Source organism: Procambarus clarkii, chromosome 73, assembly GCF_040958095.1.
Source record: "Procambarus clarkii isolate CNS0578487 chromosome 73, FALCON_Pclarkii_2.0, whole genome shotgun sequence".
Classification (NCBI taxonomy): Eukaryota; Metazoa; Arthropoda; class Malacostraca; order Decapoda; family Cambaridae; genus Procambarus; species Procambarus clarkii.
Genome location: NC_091222.1, coordinates 511,264 through 517,263, shown reverse-complemented (window position 1 = coordinate 517,263; position 6,000 = coordinate 511,264).

Here is a 6,000-nt window from a genome sequence, read left to right as displayed (position 1 = left end):
TAGTAACAAAAAATGAGACAATGATGGGATACTATGTAATTCAAACATAAACCTGGAAAGTATGTAAATTACAGTACCACTAAACACGCGTACACGTTAATATGTCAATCAATTTACATAAATAAACATTCACTAATATGTTCCTTTAACAATGGACACATAGATAATTACCATACACGTGTCAGTCCAATTGCAGGTACACATAGACACACATAGCTGCACTTGTCTGTCGCGCCTGACAATAGTAAACATGTAACAAAAAATGTGACAATGATGGGACACTATGTCATTCAAACGTACACACGCTAACATTATAAATTACAGTAACACTAAACACACGTACATGTATATATGTCATTCAATTTACATAAAAAAACGTTCACTAATATGTTCCTTTTACAATTAACACACAGATAATTACCGTACACATGTCAGTCCAATTGCAGGTACACATAAAAACACATAGCTGCACTTGTCTGCCGCTCCTGACAATAGTATACATAGGTATACACACAAAACAGTCCTTTATCAACTAATGTATATGTGTGTGTGTGTGTATTTATTCCTTGTATTTACTATTTTTGTCTGCAAAATCGAGTTATTAGCTCTTGGACCCCGCCTTTCTAACAAATGTATTTATCCTCTTTTATATCAACTACCTTGAGGTTACCTTGAGGTGCTTCCGGGGCTTAGCGTCCCCGCAGCCCGGTCGTCGACCAGGCCTCCTGGTTGCCGTTCTGATCAACCAGGCTGTTGGACGCGGCTGCTCGCAGCCTGACGTACGAGTCACAGCCTGGTTGATCAGGTATCCTTTGGAGGTTTATTTATAAACTACATTTATTTCTCACTAACACACACACACACACACGCGCGCACACACACACACACACAGTGGAAACAGGAGGCCAGACACAGGATTCAGAATAGGAGATGAAGAACTTAATGAAACGGACTGAGAGAAAGATCTAGGAGTTGATATCACACCAAACCTGTCTCCTGAAGCCCACATAAAAAGAATAACGTCTGCGGCATATGCGGGACTGCCTAACATCAGAACAGCTTTCAGGAACCTGTGTAAGGAATCATTCAGAATCTTGTACACCACATATGTAAGACCAATCCTGGAGTATGCGGCTCCAGCATGGAGCCCGTATCTTGTCAAGCACAAGATGAAGCAGGAAAAAGTCCAAAGGTATGCCACTAGACTAGTCCCAGAACTAAGAGGCATACGTTACGAGGAAAGGCTGCGGGAAAAGCACCTTGCGACACTGGAAGACAGAAGAGTAAGGGGAGACATGATCACAACCTACACAACCCTCAGAGGAATCGACCGCGTAAACAAGGATAAACTATTCAACACTGGTGGGACGCAAACAAGGGGACACAGATGGAAACTGAGTACTCACATGAGCCACAGAGACGTTAGAAGGAACTTTTTCAGTGTTAGAGTAGTTAACGGATGGAATGCATTAGGCAGTGATGTGGTGGAGGCTGACTCCATACACAGTTTCAAATGTAGATATGATAGAGCCCAGTAGGCTCAGGAATCTGTACACCAGTTGATTGACAGTTGAGAGGTGAGACCAAAGAACCAAAGCTCAACCCCCGCAAGCACAAATAGGTGAGTACACACACACACACACACACACAGGAAGCAGCCCGTAACAGCTGTTTAAATCCAGGTACCTATTTACTGCTAGGTAACAGGAACAACAGGGTGAAAGAAACTGCCCAGTTTCGTTTCTGCCATCACCGGAGGATCGAACACGGACGCTAGGATTACGAGTTGAGAGCACTGTCTACTCAGCTGTCTGGCCCCGTAGTGCGTGTACTCGTCAAAAACATAATTTGGGAGAGGATAGGGAAAGGAATGATGCTTCCTGGGTTGGGGAGTTGGTGTGGGGTTAGTCACTTGGTGGCCTTGGACCTGTGGAGGAGGGGGGGGGGGAAGGGGCGGGGGGAGTTGCCAGTTATGAATTTAATGATTGAATTTGTTAAGATAGGGTATTTATGTAAAAGACGTTGTGAAGAGATAGAAACAAAAGTGTTCCTGACTGCTGTAAGGTAGTGAGTAATTGACTTGTATGTTAGGAAAATAAATGCTTACTAGAAAATTACCTTTTCTTTGAAAAAGTTATTTTACAAAATAAGTACAAGTTACTTTGTAAACAAAATATGATTATTTTCCTTTAATAAACACACATGAGCTCAAATGGTCCTCGGGAGTCAGAGAGATTGAGAATGAACAGCAAAATAGTAACAAAAAATGAGACAATGATGGGATACTATGTAATTCAAACATAAACCTGGAAAGTATGTAAATTACAGTACCACTAAACACGCGTACACGTTAATATGTCAATCAATTTACATAAATAAACATTCACTAATATGTTCCTTTAACAATGGACACATAGATAATTACCATACACGTGTCAGTCCAATTGCAGGTACACATAGACACACATAGCTGCACTTGTCTGTCGCGCCTGACAATAGTAAACATGTAACAAAAAATGTGACAATGATGGGACACTATGTCATTCAAACGTACACACGCTAACATTATAAATTACAGTAACACTAAACACACGTACATGTATATATGTCATTCAATTTACATAAAAAAACGTTCACTAATATGTTCCTTTTACAATTAACACACAGATAATTACCGTACACATGTCAGTCCAATTGCAGGTACACATAAAAACACATAGCTGCACTTGTCTGCCGCTCCTGACAATAGTATACATAGGTATACACACAAAACAGTCCTTTATCAACTAATGTATATGTGTGTGTGTGTGTATTTATTCCTTGTATTTACTATTTTTGTCTGCAAAATCGAGTTATTAGCTCTTGGACCCCGCCTTTCTAACAAATGTATTTATCCTCTTTTATATCAACTACCTTGAGGTTACCTTGAGGTGCTTCCGGGGCTTAGCGTCCCCGCAGCCCGGTCGTCGACCAGGCCTCCTGGTTGCCGTTCTGATCAACCAGGCTGTTGGACGCGGCTGCTCGCAGCCTGACGTACGAGTCACAGCCTGGTTGATCAGGTATCCTTTGGAGGTTTATTTATAAACTACATTTATTTCTCACTAACACACACACACACACACGCGCGCACACACACACACACACAGTGGAAACAGGAGGCCAGACACAGGATTCAGAATAGGAGATGAAGAACTTAATGAAACGGACTGAGAGAAAGATCTAGGAGTTGATATCACACCAAACCTGTCTCCTGAAGCCCACATAAAAAGAATAACGTCTGCGGCATATGCGGGACTGCCTAACATCAGAACAGCTTTCAGGAACCTGTGTAAGGAATCATTCAGAATCTTGTACACCACATATGTAAGACCAATCCTGGAGTATGCGGCTCCAGCATGGAGCCCGTATCTTGTCAAGCACAAGATGAAGCAGGAAAAAGTCCAAAGGTATGCCACTAGACTAGTCCCAGAACTAAGAGGCATACGTTACGAGGAAAGGCTGCGGGAAAAGCACCTTGCGACACTGGAAGACAGAAGAGTAAGGGGAGACATGATCACAACCTACACAACCCTCAGAGGAATCGACCGCGTAAACAAGGATAAACTATTCAACACTGGTGGGACGCAAACAAGGGGACACAGATGGAAACTGAGTACTCACATGAGCCACAGAGACGTTAGAAGGAACTTTTTCAGTGTTAGAGTAGTTAACGGATGGAATGCATTAGGCAGTGATGTGGTGGAGGCTGACTCCATACACAGTTTCAAATGTAGATATGATAGAGCCCAGTAGGCTCAGGAATCTGTACACCAGTTGATTGACAGTTGAGAGGTGAGACCAAAGAACCAAAGCTCAACCCCCGCAAGCACAAATAGGTGAGTACACACACACACACACACACACACAGGAAGCAGCCCGTAACAGCTGTTTAAATCCAGGTACCTATTTACTGCTAGGTAACAGGAACAACAGGGTGAAAGAAACTGCCCAGTTTCGTTTCTGCCATCACCGGAGGATCGAACACGGACGCTAGGATTACGAGTTGAGAGCACTGTCTACTCAGCTGTCTGGCCCCGTAGTGCGTGTACTCGTCAAAAACATAATTTGGGAGAGGATAGGGAAAGGAATGATGCTTCCTGGGTTGGGGAGTTGGTGTGGGGTTAGTCACTTGGTGGCCTTGGACCTGTGGAGGAGGGGGGGGGGAAGGGGCGGGGGGAGTTGCCAGTTATGAATTTAATGATTGAATTTGTTAAGATAGGGTATTTATGTAAAAGACGTTGTGAAGAGATAGAAACAAAAGTGTTCCTGACTGCTGTAAGGTAGTGAGTAATTGACTTGTATGTTAGGAAAATAAATGCTTACTAGAAAATTACCTTTTCTTTGAAAAAGTTATTTTACAAAATAAGTACAAGTTACTTTGTAAACAAAATATGATTATTTTCCTTTAATAAACACACATGAGCTCAAATGGTCCTCGGGAGTCAGAGAGATTGAGAATGAACAGCAAAATAGTAACAAAAAATGAGACAATGATGGGATACTATGTAATTCAAACATAAACCTGGAAAGTATGTAAATTACAGTACCACTAAACACGCGTACACGTTAATATGTCAATCAATTTACATAAATAAACATTCACTAATATGTTCCTTTAACAATGGACACATAGATAATTACCATACACGTGTCAGTCCAATTGCAGGTACACATAGACACACATAGCTGCACTTGTCTGTCGCGCCTGACAATAGTAAACATGTAACAAAAAATGTGACAATGATGGGACACTATGTCATTCAAACGTACACACGCTAACATTATAAATTACAGTAACACTAAACACACGTACATGTATATATGTCATTCAATTTACATAAAAAAACGTTCACTAATATGTTCCTTTTACAATTAACACACAGATAATTACCGTACACATGTCAGTCCAATTGCAGGTACACATAAAAACACATAGCTGCACTTGTCTGCCGCTCCTGACAATAGTATACATAGGTATACACACAAAACAGTCCTTTATCAACTAATGTATATGTGTGTGTGTGTGTATTTATTCCTTGTATTTACTATTTTTGTCTGCAAAATCGAGTTATTAGCTCTTGGACCCCGCCTTTCTAACAAATGTATTTATCCTCTTTTATATCAACTACCTTGAGGTTACCTTGAGGTGCTTCCGGGGCTTAGCGTCCCCGCAGCCCGGTCGTCGACCAGGCCTCCTGGTTGCCGTTCTGATCAACCAGGCTGTTGGACGCGGCTGCTCGCAGCCTGACGTACGAGTCACAGCCTGGTTGATCAGGTATCCTTTGGAGGTTTATTTATAAACTACATTTATTTCTCACTAACACACACACACACACACGCGCGCACACACACACACACACAGTGGAAACAGGAGGCCAGACACAGGATTCAGAATAGGAGATGAAGAACTTAATGAAACGGACTGAGAGAAAGATCTAGGAGTTGATATCACACCAAACCTGTCTCCTGAAGCCCACATAAAAAGAATAACGTCTGCGGCATATGCGGGACTGCCTAACATCAGAACAGCTTTCAGGAACCTGTGTAAGGAATCATTCAGAATCTTGTACACCACATATGTAAGACCAATCCTGGAGTATGCGGCTCCAGCATGGAGCCCGTATCTTGTCAAGCACAAGATGAAGCAGGAAAAAGTCCAAAGGTATGCCACTAGACTAGTCCCAGAACTAAGAGGCATACGTTACGAGGAAAGGCTGCGGGAAAAGCACCTTGCGACACTGGAAGACAGAAGAGTAAGGGGAGACATGATCACAACCTACACAACCCTCAGAGGAATCGACCGCGTAAACAAGGATAAACTATTCAACACTGGTGGGACGCAAACAAGGGGACACAGATGGAAACTGAGTACTCACATGAGCCACAGAGACGTTAGAAGGAACTTTTTCAGTGTTAGAGTAGTTAACGGATGGAATGCATTAGGCAGTGATGTGGTGGAGG